The 26067-nt window shown below is 38.9% G+C and overlaps 2 protein-coding genes across 13 annotated transcripts in view; both read left to right on the forward strand.

The window, feature by feature from the left end:
* The window catches only part of FBXO25 (F-box protein 25), a 653677-nt gene that overhangs the window by 317008 nt on the left and 310602 nt on the right, over window positions 1-26067 (forward strand). The window lies entirely within an intron of this gene.
* DLGAP2 (DLG associated protein 2) overlaps window positions 1-26067 on the forward strand; it is a 451834-nt gene that overhangs the window by 107752 nt on the left and 318015 nt on the right. For 3 of the 12 annotated variants that reach the window (XM_052697366.1, XM_052697383.1, XM_052697415.1), the window contains exon 1: window positions 10878-10950. The exons of 8 other annotated variants lie outside the window; for them this stretch is intronic. The gene's annotated coding sequence lies outside the window, so the exon portion shown is untranslated. Of the gene's footprint in view, window positions 1-10877; window positions 10951-26067 lie in introns of those variants that run through there. One more of the 12 variants, XM_052697393.1, reaches the window with a different exon arrangement.

Raw genomic sequence — 26067 nt, forward strand, 5'->3', positions numbered from 1 at the left:
CAGAATTGTCTTGCTCTTATCTTGTTTATCTTCTGTGTTCTGTTGTTCCATCAAAGATTGTCTTTCTCTAAGGCAGTGAAAACTGTCCAAGCAGACATCAGAGAACTGACCAGTTTTCTCAAATTTCTGCTAAAATCTGAGCAATTTGGAAACCAGTTCTGGAGAAACCATGGCTTGAAATGTAAGCTAGCATTTATACTCTCTCTTATTTCTGTCTTTTTCTTCTTTTTTTTCCTTTTTTTTCTCTCACCAGTTGCAAACCATTTGGTAAACATTGGCCAGAAAGTTCAATTAGAGCAGAAACATTGTTGGATTTTCTTTCTGTCTCAAACATCAGAATGAGCCCCAGGCTTATATCTTCCCTTTTGAATGGTCATGGGCATGCGATGGTGACAGGGGAACAAATTGTTCCTGAAATCAGAAGAGCTGAAGGATTGATTTGTGTTATTGATGGAATAAGGTTCCTGGGGAGCTTATGTCACCTCTAAGAAGTTCTCACCTGTGCATAGTTGCACACTTCTTGTTCTGCTATGTTCCTCTTATATTTTGCAGGAAAGGAAGGCTTGAGTTGTGATGTGACAGCTGGTGCAAGGGTAACCTTCATGTGAGCAGAGAGTTCTGCAAAGAGTTCTTCCTTTCTTGTTTGCAATTAAAAGTCTCACAATTTGCTCTGTCAGAGAGCATTACCAGGGACTGGGGTACCTGCTACTGCTTGCAGAGTTAGACCAGTACATCGTTCGGCTATCAGAAAGTAATAATGACTAATGGTATTAGAAAAACTATTTCAGTCTCCTGAGGCAAAATTAAGCAAAAAGCTTTTTAAAAGAACATATTTTTTATCTTGAAACCTTTTAATAGGCAGTCTTATTACTTATATTACTGTCCCAGACATTTTTCTTTTTGATATTGTTGAGTTGTTATTTATGATAACTTACAGTGTAATAGCATTGGAAAGCCATTATTAGCCAAGTCCCTTTGTGTTGCACACAAGAACTCTGCTGGTAGTTGCTGTTCTCCCCATCCCTCTATTCTCCTTGAACATCTTGCCAGGAGTGATGTCTGTATCCACTGTAAGTAGTAATAGATCTGGAGGGAATTGCCTGTACCTGAATTTGCTTTCTCTTAAAACAAAAAGACATAACATTTTACTGATGTCCATTTCTGCTGCCTGCTTGGAAAGCGTGGTTCACACCTGTGCTTCAATCTCTTCTGCTGCTTACAGCTCTGTGTTGCTCATTGTTTTGCACACCTTGCCACTCTCCTACTTGTAAACATAACAGACCAATGAATAAGAGTTGAGGTCTGTCCTTTTCACCCAGACGCATATGACTGTAAAAAAATAGCTGCTCTGAAAGAAAATTGGTAACTAGAAAATAAGCCACTCTTTAAATGAGTGATAAACCATAGTCATATGCTTGAGGACAGATTTTAACCCCAGACTTGCACCACAATTCATCTTTATTTTGACATGCTCCTGGCACAGAATAGACAGGGAACATCAGATACTGCTTCTGAAAGAGCTTATTTACTGCTGGGACGCCTGCAGAGTTCTCATAGCAATGACCTGAGGACCCCAACTCATTGCAGCTTCCAATTGCAGGGCTAGTCATTTTAGAAAGCCAGGACAGACTTATAGATTTTCCATGTGCTATTTTCTCTCTAATTTAGAACCATTGCTTTCTCAATGACATTTATAAAGGAATCTTAACTGGTTGCAATTTTATTTAATAAACTAAAATTTTGCTTTTATGTTACATATTAACTTGCAAATAAAGTCAGTCTAGATTTCTGATATGCATTTTGCAGTCAGAGTAAAATATGGATATCAAGATGGAGTTGCAGGCTTAAAGAAATCATAATATTAGTAATTCTATTGGTTATGAACCAAGGACTACTGCAATTGCTTTGCCTGATCTTCTATACAATCGAGTTCGTAGGACTTACTTTAAATAACATTTACATAAAGCAGACTGCGTTTTTCAGGGGGAGAAATTCTGATTCTGATTTTAAAAATACATGACAGTTTAATAAGAATTGCCCTTTTATCATTATCTTCCTAATGCACATCTAAGCCACATACTTGACAGAGGTTTTCTTCAGTGCCATTTCAATCTCCATTAATATTTTTTTAATATATCTTATTGCAAGAGCGTAAATAATACTTAGTGCTTTTCCAGGACTTTGTATTAATTAAGCTGAAAATACTTCTTATTTCCTAATGTACCATATAATTAGGTAGTCATTGCTGCCTTTGTATCTTTGTGTGTGTTTGGATTTCCTGAGAATGGCTTTGTTTTGAGTAACATACTTTTTATTTTAAAGAAATACACTGCAAGAGACAAAACAGAGTTGGTGACAGTATTCACAAATCTTTTATTCTGAAAAATGTGAAACCATTCAATTTACCATAGAAACTGCAAATGAAGGCAAGAAAGAGGACACTGGCTTGATAACTATCTCCAGGACTCCAGTGGAGTAGCACAAATAAAAACTCAATGTTTTCCAAATAAAATAGTCTTTAATTGTTTTTCCCAGGAAGGACTTCTTGCACATCCATGCTTATAAGCATTCTTCTGTGCTTCAGCTAGCTGCCCTCTCGCTTTCTCTCTTTAAAGACATCGTCTGTTCCAATTACCATTGAGAATTTTCAGTCTCTCATTAGATTCGGAGCAGTAGGCAATTTAATCAGGTGGAGATTGCTGTAACATTACAGAAAATGACCTTCAGAATTCATATCTTAGAAATGTGGATACTCTTTTATGAAACACATTCTTAGTGTTTTGTCAGTTCTCTTTGGGGGGAAAAAAAAGGGGCTTGTAGACTGAATTGGAGTATGTTAAAAAGCAGGAATAATGTATTTCTCTATACGCCATTGTCTTTAAGGCCAATCTCCTGCATATCAAGCAGTAGGAAATTTAGTCTTCCATCCCTAAGCCCTGTTTGTATACTTACTGGGCGAATAGACAGAGTAGGAAAACTGCCAGTCCCAAATGAGTTTTCAGTTTGGCACAGCATAGTTCTGATGAAGCACAGTAAGCCAGTCAGTGCAGTTGCTACCTGTGTTCATTAGGAGTTGGCAAATTATAACTACCCTATATATATAGAGGTATATATTATATAAATAAGCCATTGCAAATTTAGTGTGTGTTAAAACCCAGACCCAAAGCGACCACGTTTCCCTTACTGTATTCAGATAAATTTATTTTTCATTCTTCCCATTCATAAAGCACATGTCATCCTTCCAGAATCTGGAATTTGAGATTAAACATGACTTTTAGTCTCAAAACTCTGCACCATCTCCAACATGAGGCTTTTTATGTGTGATCCAAAGTTAAAACTGGGCAGATTCTCTCTGTAATGTCAGAATCACTAAGGTGATAAGGTCAGAATCAATAAGGTGAATAACAAGTTGGACAGGTAAGTTTTGACTTCTGGCACTCTTTTAGTGTATGATTTAGGGTAGTACGTCCAGTGTATTTTCTATTTCTTACCTACTAGCGTTGTCTGAAAAGCTAAATATCTTTTTCATGTTGTATTATATTGTGTTAGGTTATACAACACACTGCCAGCCATAAAGGAAGATACAACATCCTCTCACACATCTCTATCAGAAATACAGAAATATTTATGTCAAGGAAGTGGTTCTACTACTGTTTCTTAACAGAGGTAATGTAAAGGTGTTGTTGTCGTAGCAGTTCTGCTTCTGTTGAAATCTTAATCAATTCCTTGCAAGAAAATAATACCAGTTTCATGAGGTCAGGAATTAACGAAGAGGCACCAAAGATTTCTACCCTTGGTGGATTAGAGAAATTAACAAAAAACCAGCATGCCAAAATTGGGCATCCCAGTTCTACCTTTACATACTGCCTGAGTACACATCCAGGAAGAAAATTTGTCAGTGAAGCAGTATTTAATACTCTTTCTTTCACAGTTGGTGAATAACAAAAACGTTCAGCAAAATGAACCTCAGGAGGGAGGCCAAACTCAGGGGGAACTAAGTGGAAATTAAAAACCAAAAGAGAACTTTCAGTGACTGCTTATCTAAAGGGAGATGGGTTCCCTTTGTTGTCTGCTGGATAAAAAATTGCTTTTACCAAACAGGAATCCGGAGCATTAAAATACTGGCCAGCGATACTGTAATTCGCTGAATATTTTCAGATTCTGCTTTGAGCAGTTGTCTCTAAGCAACACATCAGGCAGTGGTGTGTTGCAGTATTTCTTATGGCTACAGAATGTATACATTTTTTTCATCTAAATAACAAGATTGTTCAAACCTTTGAGGACAACTGTGTCAAACGGTGGATTAGTTGGTGAAAGCCAGCAGATCAATATTAAATTGCTTTGACTCCTCGTTATAGGACTCAGCTGGGAAATCTGCTCATCAAAAACACATTGAAATGGAGACAGAAAGGTAAGATTAAGAAACAGAATGCTTTTAATATAATTTAGCACCTAAAATTATCAATGAGTTAAAAAACGTTTTGTTCAGTAGAGCACGGTTTTAAGGGCCTACCTCTATCCTTATTCAGAGATATGAATAACTGGGGGTGCAACAAGAGATTAATTGAAGAAAAGTCTGGAGGGAATTTTACAGATGTCCAAGTCATGAGAAACTTTGCAAAAAGCTTGTGAAGCTGCCCACAGATTTTGAAGCTGTAAGAAATCTGAAATGCCATGGATGACTACGATGCTATTTAAAATTGCTGAGGTTAATGGATGGCATGGTGGGTATTATGAATGTCACTTAACTGCACTACTTTTCGATAATATAGTTTTCCTCTGCAAATAATATTAATTATGAAGCACACACAACCTGAGACAACATCACGGGTGCTGTTGTACCTTGTGTGAAACCACTTGTTTATCAGTGCTGTGCTTAATTTCATATTGTACATAAGATGATGCTGCTGCAGATACGCTTTTTTATATGCCAGTAGAACACCACAGTTTTCATCTTTGCATTAGAGCATACAATACAAAGCTGTTCCCACTCTTATTACAGTCAAGAATGCAAAGTGCACCTCATCCAATACCTTCTTTATTTTAGAAAATGAGTGAAGGCTTTCTTCAGTCCAGTGAGTCTTCAATACCTGAAAGTTTCTAATTAATAATTTTTTTCCCAACAGCTCTCCTGTTATTTCTACCACTGAGCTATTTTGGTCTGAATTAAGACATAAGCAAAATTACCAAATCTCATTAAACTGGTGGCATAGGCATAAGAGCTGGCAGATGGCAACTGCTACAGAAAGAAGTCTAGCCATAAAACCCGGCCTATTGTGAACTGAAGTCCCTTCCATTCCTTTTTCTTTGGGAAGTGTGGATAACAGCATTCCAGTTTTATCCTTGATATGCAAATATGCATGTCTTACTAATGTCCAATTAAAATTTATATGTGCATTTTAGTGTTATGTTCCTGTTATGAGCAAATGAGGCCAGAGAACAAAGACCTCTTTCAACTCTTTTAAATGCCACAAATAACTTTCTACAGTGATAGACTTCATCTAATATCTGTGGCATCTGTGAGGAGAGATATTACTCCTCAATTTGAAATACTTCTAGAATTTCAGTGGTACTCTCTCACTTGCATTTGTTTGATGCTGATCATGTGAGATATGTCATGCCCCATCTCCCACCTGCCCCATGATCTACGTTCAACTGAAGGAAATGTCAGGGATTGAGATGGGTTTTTCATTTGCTATTTTGGTAGCAAAATTTAAAACACACTTGAGATTGACTATGCTCCAGTATTCCAGGAGCTTCGGATCTCATTTTCTGTCAGATTATAGCATGTTGAAAACTTAACTATTTTACAAATTCTAAAATTATTGCTCACTGAACTGCATTTAGCCATGTCTGAGATACTGTGAGTAAAACACTGCCTCTGCATTACAAGCAAAGAGGCACTGATTTGATGATTTGAAGGAAAGTTATTGAAGATACGCACTTGTGTTCGTTGCTCTGAGGTACTAAATCGCAGAAATTTCCATTATGCTCCACTCCCATGCTTATCCCACTTCCATGCTCCACCATGCTTACCCATCCCTAAGAAACTATTTTGTTGAAAGCTTAAATTTATATTACAACAGTAGAATTCACAGCTATTATTCAGCTCTTTATTCAGTCGCTGACTGACCAGTGAGTACTTCCAGACTCAACAAAGGTTAAAATTGTCTCCACGTACCAATGTGGCAAAAAAAGGTACTCTGATCTCTTTGCTAACAGGTTTTTGTGAGGTGTCTCTAAAGTAGTAGTGGATACAGAAAAACTGAAAATAATAGTTCAGTAAGAAAAAAATGTGGAAATTGTTGATATTAAGAAAGAGAAAGAATTAGAGAGAATACCAGTTGTTGCTCCATATACTTACTTTGAATTACTATCTATCAAGGGAAAAAAACAACCAAATGACAAGTTTTATTTGATGAACTGAGTTACTCAAATAACTTTGAGTTTTTTACACACACACATTCTGAAAATGGCTCTTTAATCCACAGTTCCAGTTTGGTTTGGACTCAGTCTTTGATGACGCATGTTTTGAGTTAGAAATGTATCTTTTCAGCTCAGTACTGGCTGGAAATTATCTTACTGCTAGTGATCTATATCAGACAGTCCCTGGAAAATACTATTGTAATGAGCAGAAATCTATTCAATTTTATTATATTTTCTCTGGAGGATCATTTTCTGAGCCCAGTAAGTCCTTGTCCAGCCACCTCATTTAGAAAGGTGGCCCCATTAACACTCACGAGTGTTTGCTCATGTATGAGCAAAACCTACTGCTGCTGCCAGCACTCTGTCGGATAAAAGATGATTAACCACTGAGAGTCCCAGTCTGGAAAGCGCAGTCTTAATGTCCATTTCCCTTTCATTATTATTTTAAGCAGGCACATTCTGTAATGATCCTCTGTAGGGAATAAAGATGCCTTCCCAAATCCCATTAGCTCTGCTCAGAGCTCCTGATTGCTGATACACATGCACAGCCCATGGGTTTGCAGTGGGTCATCACCCTACATCCTGTAACCAATTCTTAACCTGCATGATTTCCTCAAACAGGTTATGGCTAACACTCTCTGAAGAAATGGAAGAGCTATTAAAAAAAATAATGGAACAACAAAAAACCGTCACACGTAACCTTTATTTTTAGTGCTTGTTGGCTACTATTGTTTGGGATTGTTTGGAATAAGAGGCTCAGAGGAGATCTACAATTACCTAAAAGGAGGTTGTGGTGAGGTTGTGATCAGCGTCTTCTCCCACATAACTACCAATAGGACTAAAGAGAATGGCCTTAAGTTGTGCCAGGGAGGTTCGGGTTGGATATTAGGAAAAGAATTCTTCTATGGATGAGTGATCAGGTGCTGGAATGGGCTTCTTGGGGACGTGGTTGAGTCACTATCCCTGCAGGTGTTTAAGGAATATTTAGATGTTGTACTAAGAGACATGGTTTAATGATGAAATATTGGTGATAGGTGGATGGTTGGACTAGATGGAGGTCTTTTCCAACCTTGGTGATTCTGTGATTCTATGATTCTATTTTATTGCCCATAGAATCGTTTGAGTTGGAAGGGTCCTTTAAAGGTTATCCACTGTAAGTATTCTACAGTGAATAGGGACATCTGCAGCTAGATTAGGTTGGTCAGAGCCCCATTCAGCCCTATCTTAAATGTCTCCAGAAGTACACCACCTATACGGACAAACTGTTCCAGTGCTTCTTTCCTCCTCCAATTATAATAAAAACTTTTCCTTATATCTAATCTAAATGTTCCCTCATTTAGTTTGAAACCATTTCTCCTTCTTCTATCATACCAGACCTTGCTAAAGAGTCTGTCCTCTTCCTTCTTGTAGCCCCCCCATGCTGTTGGTGTAACCCACGTTCAGGGAATACATAGTACATGCACTGAATACTCCATAGTTATATTGCAGTCATCACTAAAAGCCAAACTTGGAAAGTTATAAAATTATCTGTGTCACCGAGTCCGTGAAGGCTCTGCTGGGTCTGGGTGTGTCTGATGTTTAAGCCATTGGAACGCTCAGAGATGAAATGGTGGGGAAATAGATCAAGTCACAGAATCACAAAATGGCCAGGGCTGGAAGGGACATAAAGGATCGTGAATCTCCAACCCTGCCACATGCAGGGCCACCAACCTCCCCATTTAATACTGGACCAGGCTGCCCAGGGCCCCATCCAATCTGGCCTTGAATACCTCCAAGGACGGGGCATCCACAACCTCTCTGGGCAGCCTGTTCCAGCACCTCACCACTCTCTCTGTAAAGAACTTCCCCCTGACATCCAACCTCAATCTTCCCTCCCTCAACTTAAAACCATTTCCCCTTGTCCTGCCACTATCAACCCTTTCAAAGAGTTGATTCCCCTCCTGTTTGTAGGCTCCTTTTAGGTATTGAAAGGCTGCAATGAGGTCACCCTGCAGCCTTCTTTTCTCCAGGCTGAACAAGCCCAGCTCCCTCAGCCTGTCTTCATGGGGGAGGTGCTCCAGTCCCCTCATTATCTTCATGACTCTCCTCTCTTGTCTTCATTGTTATCAGCACACGAAGTATGGTATGCCTTTAATATACCAGATTGAGAGATTTTTTTCAGAATTTCTATCTTAAAAGCCAACATTATCAACCATTGTGTAGTACAACTGAGCATATACCAGACTTCTGCTGCCTTGTATGTAGAAATCAACCAAAGTCACCCAGGAGACAAAAACCATGTCTCTCACATGGCATCTGGCTTGGGTCAAGAGGATGTAGAATTTAACTCTATGGGTCTTTGTATCAGATGGCCTCTCTGAGCATCTATCTCCACTCTTATGAAATAAGAATACAAAGAATATCTTCACACATATGCTTTAGGGGTTAAATAATTAATGTTTTGAGTAGCTTAATGCAAAAAACAAAAACAAAAACAAAAACAAAAACAACCCCACACTTTGTATGATTAAGTACTGCTTTAATTAATTAGTTTAGGAGCTTGCTAATATTCTCTGTGTGCTCCTGCTGTTGTTCATTTAGAAGAATGCTGTTCAGTCATCCCAAGGGAGTATGCTGGACAGTGCAGAGCACAACCACAGCCCTCATCTTGTCCCTCTAAATGAGACAGGACTCATTGTCAATTGGAGAAGTTCAATTTCTTTGTATCTTCTCTTCCTTCAGATAACCTCTTACTGAGCTTACTTGTGTTGGGATTGCCAAAAATACTCATTTTTCTACAAAAGTATTAATTGGACATAAAAATGTAGGAACCCAAAGGAAATATTAGTGCCATTTGACAGGACTGTGTGCACAGTCACAGAATAGTTTGGGTTGGAAGGGACTTGAAAGATCGTCCTGTGAGCAGATACCTTCTGCTAGACCAGGTTGCCCAAAGCCTCATCCAACCTGGCCTTGAATACTTCCAGAGTTTCTGTTTAAAATTGTTATCCCTTGTCCTTTCACTATCAGCAATGATAAAAGTCTTTCTCCATCTCCCTTATAAGAGGTTTTTATGTATTGAAAGGCCATGATTTGATATCACTGCCTGTTTTCCTCACGCTCTTATTGATTCTTGGGATCTACTGGATCGGATACCTGTCTTAAATTATACCTGCTGTATTTCTTGATATTTGGTATCCTGAAATACAGACTGGGAGGATTCTACTGGGTCTTCTCAACTGGTTCACTGTGGCCAATTTCATCTCTTTTTTTTCTATATGGGAGATATCAAAGGAATACAGTGCAAGTCAGGTCCAATGCCTAAATTCTTATCTCACTGCAGAAATAAAAATAGTTATAGGTGGTTGTGCAAGTTTGTGCACACAAATAGTAATGGCTTTATTTTCCAAGCTGTTCTTTCCTCTGAATATTGAAGATAAAACACTCTTTATTTAGAAATGTAGTGTTGCCTTTGATGAGAATAATGGCTGGTAATAATGCCAACAGCAAGTACGGATCACTGTCCTCTTACATTTCAAGAGAAAACAGAATTATTTTGTAAACATCTATTCTTCAATAAATGAGAGATAGAATTGCAGTCTTTTTTTTATGATGAGCTTTAATAATCCAGGTTCACACTATGCATAGATTTCTGAAATGGCATCCTTCAATTTTAGGCAAAATAGGAAAAATAGATAGTGGAGTACAATTTCTTCATGAGGAAATAGTGCCTGTTCTATTTTTCTTCTACCTGTTGAAGTGAGAAGGGAGAAGAGATTATTTAATGATTCAGTGCAAATAAGTCTCCCAAACTGATAAGCTTTCAGATTTGCACATTAAGACCACTGTGCTTACGGATGTCTCAAATATTTGAAGAATTTTAACCAAAGGGATATTTCTCCTATGCTTGAATATATGTGCTGTCTGGTGTGGGTGGACAGTCACCCCTGAGCCTTTAGTTTACTTGTTTATGCTAATGCTGAAACTGAGTTCTACTTTCAACTTTCCTTCACTTCACATCAGTTCCTTTGCTCATGTCTTTGGATGCCTGCTCTCAGCCAAGTGACTAGCACAGTGGAGTCTGATTCCTGATTGTGGCTTCTAGATGCTATGGAAACAGAAATAAATATTTTTATCTCTCTCTTTTTTTTTTCTTTTCTTTTTTTTTTTTTTTTTTTTTTTGGTATTTCATGTTATGTAAGTGCACCAGGAACAATGCATGGCACAGGGAATGCAGGAATTGAATGTGCTGTGCAGAGCTTACTTTTTGTTGCTTAGCAATTAAATGTATGCACGTAGCACCAGCACTGACAAAAATGCTAATAAAAGGTGACAAGTTATATCTCCAGAAAAAATTACACAATTAAGATAAAAAATCTCTGACAAGATAGAGGAGCAGTAGCAAATGGTACATACTGATAGATCTTGTCCCTCCTGAAGGCAAGATCTTCAGGTATTGGCCACTAGAGGGGCTGAGATGATGGAAATAGAAGGTATCCACATTTATAGCATGGGCTACAGACACACAGTTGTGCAAACATCATGGTAAGGCTTTTTGTTGTTCTTGTGGTTGTCCCTTTATTATCTGTACATATTTTTTCCCTTTTCTGTACATATTTTTTCTCTGTAAAAAAAAACATGTTCTGTTTTTTCTGTTCCATTTTTTTTCTCCTTAGTGTTCAGATTTGAAGCTTTTTCAGAGCATGTTTTTCTGACTCTCCTAGCAGATCCTTGTGTCACAGTGTAAGATCTGATTTATATAGCAACGTGCAACCTGTCGTCTCAATGTAAAAAAAAAATCTGTAAAATTATTTCTTTGATAGTACCAAACTGCTTCATTTGTTCTCTTGATTCAGAACAAACATGAAGCAGAGGAACTGCATTGTAGGCTGCATTTACCAAAAAATCTCAGCAGTTAAGGACACCTTTGTTTCTGGGATTTGTATGTTTAACCTTTCCCTCCTCTCTCATCTTTAGTCTTCAAAAATCTCTTGCTTGGGCTGTGCTCAGGAAGTGCATTGGTACATGGACTGGTTAATCCTTACTGAAGCACTTGCTTTGCTGTGGGTAAACATAGTGCTCAGGTTATTTTAGACTTTTATCCAAATCAGCTTGGCACAGTGTTGCATAGAATTCTTTTTACTACATGTGTGAATTGTTTACAGGCCAGAAATAATTGCTCTTAAAGAGTTTGTTGGTGTCTGTGGTATTTAGCAAATATTAGTTAGATGCAGGATTTCAGCTGTTTTACTTCTAGCAATTCTGATGTCTATTTATTTATTTATTTATTTATTTATTTATTTATTCATTCATTCATAGAGCTGTCCCTCATTAGCTTTCAGCTCACCAAAGTGCTGATTCTGCCTTTGACAATCTGCCTGCATAGTGAATTGCAGGACGTGGGCCCAATTTTGATGTATTTATATTATAGTCCATTTCATTTCAACTGAATGCGAGTACTAATTTGGCCGTACTTGCTTTCAGTGTTATCTCAGTTTGTGCCAAATCATCAGAGAGTCCATTTGGGGTTTGGCGGGCTTTGCTGAAACTCCTGCATTTTTGGTCAGATGCTATTGAAAAATACTTTTATCTATCAAACAAAAGTAGCCTACCTCTTGGCTTGGTTTAGCAATCCCAATTTCCTATCTCATGCCTAGAAGATAAGATGACCCTGAACTTGTATAGACCAGGTTGTATTCTGTTTATATAAAATGAGTTAAACTAGTTTTAATTCATGTACTGTACCTTTTAAGAAATGAAAAGAAACACACAGTAAAAATAATGATGACAAGTCAAACATTAGTTGTCTTCTCTTCTCTGGCTTCTCTAATAATCGAGAAGAATAATTGAGACAACTCTGAACCTAGAAAAGAGCTGTCATATGATGCTAGCAGCAAAAGAAGATTCAGAGAGATTTTTCTGGCTTGCTCAGTTTGTATGCACTTTACTTCTTAATTTTTTTCCAAAAAGGAGTCATTTAACTTGTGTCAAGCAGGTAGGAATCATCCCATACAGATGAAGCTGGACCTAGAACCCAAGCCATCAAAATTAATGAAATCAGAGTGCAAGGCAATGACTACGGAGGAGCAACAGATCGTTGTGCTAAAATATTTTGAGTGCATTTGGTTGTGATCTTTCTGATGAGATGGTTTACAACTTGTCCAGGACATTGAATCAAACATGCAGAAAAGGAAAGATATGACTCCACTGGGTTGATATAAAAACAAATTTTTCTGATTTCTCTCTTCCCCTTACTCCAGTAAATGTCATCCTGGTAAAATAAGCTCTGAGTGAATCAGTTTGATTTGTGAAATACTCTCTTCTGAAGGCTGCATTTTGAAAACTACTTTCAAATAAACGTATGCTATCCAAAAGTAGCAGAAAATTTCATGTCTCAGAAACATTTTTAAAAACATCTTTACATATTTCTTCCTATATTACCTGCAATAACACGCAAATCTGGTTTGTGCACGTGTGTATTTGCATTTGTGTGTGTACGTATATGACGGAATATGAAAAAACAAATAGTTTATAGAAGCATCTATTTAAATGTCTGCCTGGAAACGTATGCAGTATGTTCTTTTTAAAGTAGCCTCCTCCTGGTAGTACCTTCAGTAAGATTCTCACCAGCTCCCATGGACTGTTCTGTAAATACCCTGTGAGAATGACTAGCAGGGAGGATGATCTTGCATAACAGGCAGCTGACTAATTTAGACCAGGAACGTTGATCTACAGTGACTGAAATAGCCTTGGTCTTGTTCTGTTTTTGACATTTGAAGTTTGGGGATTACACTCTTTACCTCTGTGATTCAGACTCCGGAAGTCACTGCTCATAAAGTCTACCATTTTCAGGTGGAGCAAGGAAGGGATAAAACACTCCAAATACCAATGGAAGGGAAGGATTTTGGGTGTCGTGCAAGTTCCTAACACATAGAGTGGGCTGAGTCATGTTTATGTAAATTATGTCTACCCTATACCACTTATTTAGGTAAATACCATAGTAGGGCAACTTATCTGAGCTGGAGACCTTGTCCTCCATATTTCAGTCACCTTTCTCTACACTTTCACCTAATCTGTTCTTAATCTAACTAGATTAATTCAGGTTTTAACAAAGAAATGGCCTCCAAAAACTTAGTGAAATAATGCAAGTGTGTGGTCCATCCCTCACCCACGTAATCCCCAGGTTTGGAACATCCACGTAAAGTTCGACAGTGTGATGTATTTCTGAGGTGCAGTGGTGTTGCCACCTCTATGGCTACTAGTTATGGAGACACTGATCTCAGTGCAGCTCTAATGCAAGCTGCAGAGAATCAGGACTTGGCCAGGGACTGCTCTGGTAACTTGGCTGAAGCCAAGGCATGAAGCTGAGCTCGCAAGGTGAGCGTGTCTTTGAGCATTAATGACTGCTGATCAGTAGAGCTGCTTGGAGGTCTCCTCTGGGTTTTCATTTGATTGATGCTCAGCTCTTGCCACAGGTGTTTATACAGATTCAGAGCCACACAGTAATATGTGGTATTTATATAAACAGCTGAGAGTCCACTGGGTGACTGCAGTTTCTTTGCCATCACTGAGTTTACTTTTCCTTCACGATCTTGCACTTTTGTTAGAAGAAGCCTTAAAAAACTTTGATGCACTTTTCTACATTTGATACACTAAGAATCATGCATCTTATATTCCTTGCTACCATAAAACTGTGACTCATACTTCAACTAATTTTGTTTTGAATAACAGCAAATTGCATCTGAATTCCTGAGGTAGAAAGAAGTCAGGGAAAAAATAATGGTGTAGTTTGCTAGGTTTGTTTTAATCTGAAGCCCTTAGGAAGACCAATGCTTTATGGAATATGTGCCCATTTAAAACAAACAAATAAAAAACAACAATAACAAACCCCAAAAATCCTAGAGCTTAGTTTACAAGGGTGGACAGTGGTAGGACAAGGGGGAATGGTTTTAAACTGAAACAGGGGAGGTTTAGGTTAGAAATTAGGAGGAAGTTTTTCACACAGAGGGTGGTGACGCACTGGAACAGGTTGCCCAAGGATGTTGTGGCTGCCCCATCCCTGGAGGCATTCAAGGCCAGGCTGGATGTGGCTCTGGGCAGCCTGGTCTGGTGGTTGGCAACCCTGCACATAGCAGGTGGTTGGAAGTGGATGATCATTGTGGTCCTTTTCAACCCGGGCCATTTTATGATTCTGTGGTTCTATGATACATTTGCCTCTTCCTCTGTTTATTTAGCTTTATATTCTTATTACAAAAAATACATATAAATGAGAAAAATGAAGAATAATAGATTAAGGAAAGAGTAGTCAGTTGCATAAATAAGCTTTATAACAAAAGGAGCACCATCCTGTTCTTTTTTTATTTCCTCAAACATGTCTTGCTTACAGTCATGAGCGCAGCAGTTTTTAAAATTGGTTTGCATTAACTGCTTGTACCTAACTTGCAGAATATGTCATCATGAAAAAGCAAAACTTGTTTAAGTTGAAATTTTTTTCCTCGTTAATAAACACAAGAAGGAAGTGATGGGTAAAATTTAGAACACCATTGTGTAATAAATGAGTAATCGGAGGAAATATAATGCATGGACAACAATCTCTGCTTGCTGTTGCTCAGATACACAGCCTGCCTAAATCTAAATATATTGATTTATAAAGGGTGCATTTTTGGTGATACATATCCTGTAAGCCTGGAAAACAGTTAAGAAAAAATACTGATGTAACTGGTTACGTATTTGATTAAGCCCGTATAGGAGTGCAGTAACCTACAGGGAAGTGAAGCTTTTAAACATTCGTTGCGATACAGGTTTTGGACTGTGGCAGTAAGAGAGGGGAGCACAGAGCCATCTTCTCACAGGCTTTTTTATTTCTGATCGGAGAAGTTCCGCTGTGAGAATAGCCTGGCGTACATCCCACCTCATGGCAGTGGAGAGGATGAAGTCGAACTCATTTGTTAGCATTTTTAAAGTGTGGGATTTTATGCTCTCAGGATTGTCAGACTCCTTGAAAATATTAGCATGGTGCTGCGGATACTTGTTAATTCATTGATAGAATGAAGAGCTTGTTCTTTGTTAGTAAAGTCTTTGCAACAGAAAGGACTATAGCCACCCTCTATTATAATCTCTGCATTTTAAACATTTCTTCATATTGTATACTGATGCTCTATTTGCTACTGGCTATAAATGCCTTCATGAAGATATGAGTGGAAAACACACTGGCTGCCTATTTGCTAAGGAACACAAGTGGTGAGGAGTCTGTGGGCTGTCTGCCCGTGGGCTCCATTCTCTTCACCAGGACAAAAGTAGGCTTCACTCTGCGGCACTGTAGAGATGCTGCATAATCTGCTGTAATGGGCTCGGTGTTGGAGACCATTCAGATGAAGAGGTAGGTTTTGGGAAGGACTGGGATTTGTTTTGGGCTGCACAGGCTTTCCAGACATTGGGTGGCTGAGACGTGAGATTGGCCCGGGTGTTTCCGCTGGAAATCTCTGCCAGGGGGCAGCTTGGATGCTGCTGGGGAGTGTGTTGACCTGTGAATGAACAAAAGGCATCAGAGATGCAATTATACCATCGTAACAGCTGAGGGATTTGTTGCCCTCTAGATGGAGCTGTGCACTTGTGTTATAACGGTTTGACTCCAAGAGCGAGGATTAAAGAGGAAATCTCTCATGAAGGATTGGGTGGCAGAGCCCTGCAGCAGCAGACCCCCTGCTCAGGCACAGCAGGGGACGGCAGGCTTTCCATTGCCGCTCCTGCACGTGAGGGTACGGCAGAGCAGGCTGTAGGGAAGCAAAGACTTTTATCCCTGCTCCCAGCCTTGGCTATTTTCTCTCAGGCTTCTGGTCCTCTCTCTCCCTTTCACTTCTTGCAGCTCACGTTGTTTCCTAGCATCTTCCAGGCCCACAAAAGCTGCCATTTCCCCAGCATCCTCATTGTCTCCTTAAATCTACCTGCTTGCTGTTCTGTATGTTAATGTCTTTTTAATTGCTGTAATTTCTTTATACTCAATTGCTATGATTGTGGATTAGCACTATGGTTGCCTGTGCTTTAGCTAAAGTGAGGGCATATCTTTGGTGTACTTGTAACTTCACTTAGAATGCTTTCTAAAGCTTCATTCATAGCTTCGTGGAACATTTTGTCACTAAATTGGGTTGAATTAATGTGAACAACATCTATTTTTGTTTTAAATATCATGCAAATATAGATTAGGTTGTTTATGGAATGCAATATATTGTCATTTCTGCTCTCTTTTCTTGTCATGTTGCAGCTGTACCCCTGTATTAAGCCATATAGTGCTGACCACTTAAGTTCCTCAACAGCTGGATCTGTGAATTCTCATTGCGCCTTCTGTGTGTATTCCTGAGCAGAAAAAAAAAGTGCTTATGTGCCAGCCTGCCTCTAACATATTTTAAGTAGCATGATGTGGCATACTTAATAGTCAGTATACAGAGGTCACTTTATTTTTTGGCATCTCTCCCGGGAAATAAGACAGAAGCACAAGTAAGCAAGCAAGAGTAACAGAAAGCAGCTTTAGAGACAAATAAATATCAGCTTTTGGTGTATTCTGCTTCCACGATTACCCAGTTTTTGTAAACTCCCACTAAACTGCTATTTTTGCTGAAGCATGAAAACGAATGCATTTGTTAAGGCTTCATGAAGAAGGAAAACCCTATTCAAATTCTCCTTTGAAAAATATGGAGTGAAGAATTGTTCAGTAGTGTTCAAACCAGTTTCTATTACTCACGTAGCTACTGATAACTTCTGCTGAAGTCATAAAGTAGTGCCTTGTGACGTGTTTGTCCTTGAAGACTGAAGAGGTCAGACAGTGGATTAGACTACTTTAAATGAGCAGCCGAGCCCTCTGATTTTCTAGGAAGTACCTTCTTTAGTGTATGACTTAATGTATGCCATACATTAGTTGTGTAAGAATTTGTGAAAGAAAAAGTGACCACTGCTGCTTTGTTGTTCCATGTGACCCCTCACGTGTTGCCCAAAGATTTGTTTTTTGGAAAGTGAAGGATAATGGGAAAAGTCTTGTTTGTCAATTGGGAAAAGAAAGTAATGGTATGACAGACAGTAATCTTAATTCTGAGAGATTGCAAATCTAATTGAAACATACCCTAACAGCTTAGAAATCACCAAGGGAGATTTGCATATCCATCTTTTAAGACAGTGATTGTGATTTTGAGAAAGCTCCATTTGTGGCTTTTTGGATGATATTGTCTCAGTATTTGGGACTAGCAGTGCTAGAAGAGATTATGTGTAATTGAGTGTCGAGAGGTTTATAGTTCTTGTACAAACTGTAGCTCTGTTCCAGTGTAATTCCTGCTGATGTTTTCAATTATTCTGCCTGTGTTTTCCATAGACACTGAGCACTCTTCTCCTCCTGATAAAGAGAGAAAAGGTTCTTGGTGAAACCTTTACAAAGGACCTCTCTGAGGATACAAAAAGTAATATTAAGAGCTTTCACCTACAATAACCATCAGCAAAATCAGATAGAGGGAAAATGAAGGGAAAGGGCTGAGCTGATAACGAGTGCATTGATTGGCCCTGTCAGATGGGTCACCTGGCTGCTAAAGGCAGTGAGCTGTGAGAAGGTGGTGAAACAGGGAGAATGGGATGCTTGGGTGTAGCAGGGGTGGTGGTGGGTTTGAAGAATAACAGGCAGAGCTGTGAGCAGACTCACCTGGCATGTTGCTATGATCCTCAGCAGAGAGCTACATGCATTAATAGAAGTAAGAAATGAATTTTAGGGGCTTAAATGTATATCAAATGACAGCGAATCTGGGAAATGGAAGGTTCAGCCAGTTTGATATTTATGTAAGAGTACCAGTAGGAAGAGAATCATGCAGAGTACTGTAAAATAAAGGAACTCCCCCAAACTTTAGTTTTACATATAGCTGTTTCTTACTCCAACAGATGCGGAATCTAATCAGGAAAGACCAACTTTTAATTTTCTTAGAAACAGGAAGATTTACAGTGATGCTAAATGTATTCCTCTGAATTTGGCTGGCTCAGTCCCCAGCTGATGTTTCTTATCTGGCACCCGCTGTAGCGTTCTCTGGTTTTCAGCTCTGTGCTGGCCAAGAGCAGAGTGCTGCTCCTCACATGCTGCTGAAGCTGCTGCCTAATGAGGCATTCCCACCGCAAGGCTTCTGCTGCAATAACCATCCCCGTGCCCAGATGGGTGATAGCATGCCTCAGCTAACGGTCAAAGCTTTAAAAGGTAAAAGCAACATGGATAAAAGGCTGATAAACCAAAGAGATTTTCCTTTTTTTTTTTTTTTTTTTCTTTTTTTTCTTTTTTCCTGTCTGAATAATTTTGGTGCATTTGGTGAATTTTAATGCTTATGAAAATGAAAGATTGTATTGGAGGCAAAGCAAGTGTAGGCAGTAACCATAGTGACTTCTACACATATAAGCTTGCCAGTGTGCTTCAGTTCCAGTCTGCAGAATTCTAGTGATAGACATTTGTAGGGTCTTATTGGGCAGTTACAGTGAAGGGTCGATGCAAGGGGGGTCCCTGTCCTTTGCATATGATCCTATGGTCATAGAAACACAGTGCTCTTCTGCCAAGTTTCTCATGGAGGTCAAATCTGAATTACGAATGCATCAAAGGTTGCCACTGTGAATATTAATGTCACTGCTGATGCTTTTCCATTGAGTGCTGCTGGGGTTAAACAATCTGTTGATGATACCTGCATTTTTGGCACATCGTTCTCTGGCTCTCAGCCACAATTAAAGATGAGCTGGTGGACATTTGGGCAGAACTATGCACTTCTGAACTACTGCTGGAGGATTTTAGTTCCTGTTCCTTACCCCTGTAAGCAGTCCTGAATCCATTGTCTTCCTGCAAGAAACATGAAACTTAATTGAAACAATCTACCAAAAGTCTAATTCTTCTGTTTCTTTTGCTATGTCAGAAATAACTTCACTATTTTTAGTGGTCCTGTTAAACAGCCCTTTCGTTGCACATTTTAACAGTCACAGCTTATGCTAGAAGGCTCTGCATTTATTCAAGATGAAAAGAATTGTTAAAGGATGTAGTTTGGGTCATCTTGAGAACTTTGTTTTGGGCTGGAAGCGAGACTCCCTGAAATTAAAAGGTGGTCTGGCTGAGGAGGTGGATGATGTATCTGCTGTTATGTGAAATTACTGTGTATTTCAGTTTTGAACATTGTGTGGTATATAATTTCATGAAAGACTTCTGGGGTTTCCATCATTACAAAAATGCAGTTTTCCTACCCCACATTGTGCATATATGTCTTTTATCCCCCCCCCCCCCCCCCCAAGAAGCATTTAATATAATTTAGTTCAGTTTCTGAAACAAAAGGCAGAGTTGTTGATAAAATAGACCTCTTAAATATTGTAAGAAAATAACATGCACTATTGATAATTTTTGTCTTTGTATTGCACAGCTGTTTGCCTCTATGCTTTAAGTTAAAACATAGAAGAGACTTTGTATCAGAATGTATTTTTAATGCATATTGTGGGACCCACTGTACTAAGTTTTTTTCTTATAACCCCTGTACCTTGGTTTTTTATATCTGCTCTGGTTTGCCAATGGGGAAAACTATTTTGAGCACTGTAGGTTTTTCTGCCTTTGAAATGTTTGCTGGTGGTGTGCAGATACTTTAGTTTGACCTCTCAAATTTACTGGGGATGGAAACAGCATATTAAGCTGGTACGTATGTTCAGTATGAAGTAGGGCCTCAGAAGAGCAGCCATTCACTAGGGCTTTGTAAAACAGTTAGAAGCGGCCCTTGCTTGAGGACCTCTCAATTTATTTAAACAAAAACAGAAAGTATTTCTTTCCCTGATTTGATTTCAAGTGGATGTGCCAAAGCATTGTTGTGTGAACTGTTTTCTTGAGGTTTAAATGCTCATCTGAGATGCTCAGAAACAGCAACAAAAATACTAAGCCTTATATCTTTTTTTCCTAAGAGCTAAATCATTCCATCTCACTTAACTAATGTATTGATTGCCTTTATTGAGTGCATAATAGTTCTGAGTTTATGAGCTGTGATGCCTGGAAATGGATTAGTGCCAGTGGCTGCGATAAGATACGGCCAGGAGACAACTGTTTTGTCTCATGGCAACTTTTGCAGTTACAGAACTTGACTTTACTTGACCTTCAGAACAAAGTTTGTCATCTTGGATCACTGTGTATCAGCCCAAGCAAGGACTTTAATGTGATGTCAGTCCCTACAATGAGTTTCCACTTGCAAAGCCCTGAATTCCGGCGCTCCAGCGCACATTCAGTTTTGGGCTCACTTAGCAATCATATGTGCAGCGTGGAGGTACAGGTCATGTGAAGAAGAGCCTTATTTACATATCAAGATTATGTTATTACCCCCATTCTGTTATTACTAGCCAGTAGCCATGAAATATCAATGAGAACCTGTGTGCTTTCTAACTACCCTGGCCATGCCTGAGGAGGTGATTCTACACAGGAACACAGGTGTGAAGTTTCTCCTTCAGACACAAGGTCCTTGCAGAAGCCTTTCAGCACTCTGCAGCTGCTGGAATATGTACCTCTCTCTTTTCCTCAAAATGTTGCTCATCTGCTTTTACTTTTCTCTTCTCTCTGATTCTTTCTGCTTGGTTTCTCATACAAAGCCCAGTCTCAAACTCATGATTTTCTTATTTCCTGGGCTAAAACCTCAGACCCTACTTTTCTCTGCAGTAAGTTTGGCTTGTAATACAAGTGTTTCTTTTTTTTCCTTTTTCCTTTTTCCTTTTTCCTTTTTTTAAAGACATGTAATGCACAAGTAGACAGAAATCACACTGCCCATTATTTCCAGGAACTTAGGCTTAACAATGCATGTGGGGACTTTCTGACTTTAAACTATGTGACTGGTGGGAGCACAATCAGGAGCTTGGTCCTGCTGGTATCACTGCTTACCAATATCCTATTGGTTCTTGTGTCTGGCCAGAGCCTCTGTGGCCAAGCATCTACATAGCAGCTTTTTTCATTATAGGTCTCTCACAGGTGTAAGTTTTGCCTTTGCTTGAAATCACTAATGCCTTAGAGCAAACTGTTCTTGGATATTTATAGTGTTTTTTGTTCACCTCTGCAAACTTGCAAGCATTTAAATCATGTGTTTAAGACCAAACATCAAACCAAGGCATTCTAGTCTTTGCCTTTGCTATCTTCACATTTTGTTATTGTCATTCTTGGTAACTGAAATTAAATGTGAAGATGGAAGTTTCAGCTTCAGAGAAAATATCTGTTTTCCCACTTGCATACAGCTGACATGAGCATGCCATGATCTAGGAGTCCCATTCCAATGTTTTTCTCTGAAATGTTGCTACTGATCACATTTGCAAACTGATCCCATTTGCAAAGTGTCCACACTGCTGTACTACTTCAAGATTTATCAGGTTCTGTATCCAGTCAAGGGAGAACGTATTCTTTGGTGTGATCTTTGCCCAGAATCTGTTCATCCTTCAGCCATCTTCAAGCCCTTCTTGGCAATATTTTCAGTATAGTTTTCAGAATAGTTTCTTAGGGTGCCAGCTTTAATCTTGTCATCAAGTCTATTGCTCACCTTTCAAAGAAACTAGGAATGTGTAAAATGCAAAAACTGATATGAAATCACTGTGCCACTCTGTAGCCTACTTCAGCTTAGAAAATCTGAAAGGAGTAAAGGAAAGATACGGGGAAGGATGGCGAAAGGGAAAGAAGAGAAAGGAGAAAGGGAAGAAGACAAGGAAGGTAAGGCAAGGAACACAGGAGTGCAACTGAAAGAACTGTGTTTGTGATGTGACATAGATAAGGAAAAAAAAAGGTTAAAAAGGCAAAAGACTGTCATTTGCCACAAATCGTCTGGAGCTGTTTTCACTCAAATCCGTAACGGCTCAGAAAGTTCACTGATGACACTGGCAGGCTCAGACCAGTGGTTTTGGAAGCTGTGTTAGCTGAGAAAAACATTGGCAGATTTGGTAAAAATCACATGTCGGTTAGAAGGTTTGATAAAAGTTAGCAGTGCAAAGTTGAGACAGTTCTCAGCTGCCATGAGCTTACATTTCTCCATAGAAGAGCAAGTGTTTACTGTTCATTTTTCTTTTCCAAGTATCATGTTGAGATACAAATTTCTTGGGTACATTCTGAAAATGAAAAGGGCTGGAAACTCTGGAAAGGAAAAAAACAAATTCCAAAGAACTAAGAACTAAGTTAAGAATTAAGATCTCTAGAGATGTTAAGGACAAACAAGTGGACTTTTAGAAGCAGCTAAAAGGTATTATTGGTACATTTCTTGTGTTGTATTTTTATGGGTGTTTTAAGATTGTCTTTCTCAACACTTGCATAGCAGGCTAGGTAGAAGTTTTTACTGGATGACCTCTGTCTCTTCCTAATAGGCTTCCTGTGGAATTGAGGTTTACAGTAGAAGCATAAACAACATTTTGCACACCTGATTATGCTACAGATGTTTCAACACAGCTCCCATCAGAGCAGTGAGGAGTTCCACTGAGGGGAAAGCAACTTAGAAAGGTGCATGGTTTCAAAAGGAAAATGACATCAAAAGTCTTTATCCATTTCTTCCAATCTTCCAAACGATGGTGATTTCTTTAAGAGGGTCAGTAGGTGCAAAGTATAGTAATTAACAAAAAATAGGCTAACGGGGATTTGAAAAATGAAACCCCCCTCTTAAGTGTTTTAAATGTTTCTGATCTCAATTATTTTATTATTGATATGGAAATGAAAATTACCTGTTCTCTCATCAGAGGAAGTCACTTTTTACTTGCTAGATATTTTTTACAACTGTATTTCTAGTGTAGTTTGAAATTAAAACTAACATCCATGTTTTCCTTGGTAAAACAGCATTGCAGTTGCTGGTGTAGAAATGAGCTTATAAACAGAATATTTGCTTATTATTTTGCCCATTAAGTAAAAATATATTGGGATTTTTATTCCTGAGAAAATATTTAGGTCTATTATTATATTATATTAGCAATAGGTATTTCTTGTGTGTTTTTTTTTTTTTTTTTTTTTTTTTTTTTTTTGTGTGTGTGTGTGTGTGTGTGTGTGTGTGTGAGGATTTTGACAAGTAATTAGTAGCCAGAGAGTGTTCTTTGGCATCATTATTATATTCTAACAAATTGCATTAGGCTAAAATCCCCCTTCGGAGTTTTCTGTGGTCTTGGTGAAAAGCAATAGTGATGAATCTCAGAAGGATTTAAGGAAGAATATTTGCTTAAGTACAGAAACACAATGCATCTGGTACTAATGTTTGTCCAGTGTGCCATTTAAGTTAGTCTCAAATCCTCCTGAGCTTTTATACATGAGGAGTTGTGGCTAAAAGAAACAGGATGCACGTTTTAATCCTAACAGTATTTGTTCTCCTACTCTGTGTCTGGAAATGGATGACAAATAAAAATCCACTTTTCATTGGTACTGATCGTTGGCTGCTTGCAGTTTAAAGAGGTGAGCATTGTAATTCCCTTATAGTATAATTTTTGGTTGGTTTTATGTATTTCCACTGGTTAAAGATAAGTTACGGTGACACTTAGTGGACACAGCATGCTTTTTTGTTCAACTCAAATCAGCAAAGTTTGTTTAACTGAGAAAGTGTCTTCCATCTCTGAAGATAGTATCCACTCAAATATCAGTGGGTGTATTTGAAGCACTGTGCTGGTAGAGATAATGCTGGAAGGTAACATTTTACTGCCTCCTCCCTTTCAGAATGGAGTTTCCAAACCCCAGTGGTGTTTCCAACTCTGTTTTATGACTTGGGTCTCAATTCTAATTAGTGGAAGTTCTACACGTTTTACAGAAGATCCTATCTGCTTATTCTCTGCCCAAGAATGTGCAGATTTATAGACTGGCCAAAATGTCTGGAGAGATTTAGTTTCCAAGTGTGCTGGAAAAGAATAATTATGCCCAGTAAAAGGAAGACAGTAGAATTGAGAAGGTAGTCTGAGGACATTACAGCTTCTTTTTTAGGATATCAGTGCTTTTATTACAATCTCAAGTATAAAGCAAAGATGTTAAGAAGGGTAGAATATTGTCTTATGTGGTTTGCAGTTTTCTCATATGTCCATTGGTTGCTTACTTAATGTAGATTATTGTGGCTTAGGACAGTGTCCCCTGCACCTAGTACAGTAGCTTTCTTCACTACTCACTGGATATGAACAGCCACTAGTCACAGCATAATCCTTCAGCCCACTTCACAGACAGGAATGTCTTTGGGGTATTTTCTCACAGTATCTCCCAGCACAAGCGGGAACTGCTTGGAAGCAGTGGTCCACTCTATTTCTTATGAAGCTAAGGCATCTTTAACCAAAGATCAGAACCACCAAGGCATCTTCCACTGGGCCATGTTTAACATCCTCCTCTGCATAGGAAAGCTCTGCTTGCTCATTACTGCATGCCTGGTAAGCCCAAAACTAGGTTAAGGAAGAGTGGTGTCATCCCTCGGCTCAGAGGCTGAAAAAGATACTGTTCTAAGAAAATGCATGCCTTCCTACCATGGCCTGAAAGAGCCTTGGAAGGCTTTGTACATTATACCAAGACGATCTGACATTTGGCTTTTCCCATGGCAGGACTGAGTTTGATGGAACAATGATGAATATTCTTTTAAGCTATTTTCTGCCTTTTTTTTCCCCCTCACTACCATTTCATCATTTTTTATCTGGACAAGAGAGACACTTTTGGACCATCAATCTCTGTTACACTCACACATGCTTCCACTTTCCAACCATTTCTTGTGTTACAGAAACACATGGAGAATATTTATGCCATCTGGACATGTAGAATATATGTTGTTCTACTTCCTCTCGGGACTGAAATGAAAGGGTTATGATCCCCAGACTCAAAGTAGCATTTATGTCCTTGCCTAAATGGCATATCTGGGGAGACTGGTTACCTTGACAAAGAATACATTGAGAATGAAGGGAGAAAGAGATCAACTGCTCATGTCTCAGCTGCTATTCAGCTCTAAAATGGTTTTCTCCATTGATTTCTATCTCTGAGGAAAGAGTTCATCTCTTTGGGGTGTTTTCAGAAAATCCATTGGCTTTTCTGCTTTCACAGCATAGCTTTGTCTTGGAGCCATGGGTGCTGTGCTCAGATTTTACCTTCACCCCTCCTAGATCTGACATAAGTCACTGTGGTAGTGCTGCTTTTATTGCTAACATTTACACCACTTGCATTTGGGTTCTTCTCTATTTACAATACAGAAATTTAGCAGAGGATGATCTCTGCCTCAAAGATGTTATGAAGTAAATGAAAGGTACTGCAAGCACCACATTCAGTGGAGGAGCTGCATATTGGGAAGTGGGCTCTGCTGCGGTCAGACTACACCAGTTGGAAACATACAGGCAGGAACTACAATTTTTGTGCTTTTAAGCTTTAGCGTTTTCTACCCCAAATCCCTGGCACGATATGAGTTCCTGTGAGTATTGCCCAAACAGCAGCAGGGATGGATCCTAACACTGTGCCTTCCAAATTAAAAAGGAGGTGTTGAGATGCAGTTATGTCTGTTCAGACCAGGATTTTGTAAACCAAGATCTTTGCAGATAACATTGAATAATGGTCTCAGATTGTTGTTTTTTTGTTTTGTTTTGTTTTTGTACTTAAACTGAGGTCCTTCTTTTGAAGGTGTTTTTGAACATCTACCAGAAAAAAATATTAAATACAAAGCTCTTCAGCACTTTGCCTCCACC

The sequence above is a fragment of the Tympanuchus pallidicinctus genome, unplaced genomic scaffold (genome assembly GCF_026119805.1).
Source record: "Tympanuchus pallidicinctus isolate F22 unplaced genomic scaffold, pur_lepc_1.0 scaffold1, whole genome shotgun sequence".
NCBI classification, from domain to species: Eukaryota; Metazoa; Chordata; class Aves; order Galliformes; family Phasianidae; genus Tympanuchus; species Tympanuchus pallidicinctus.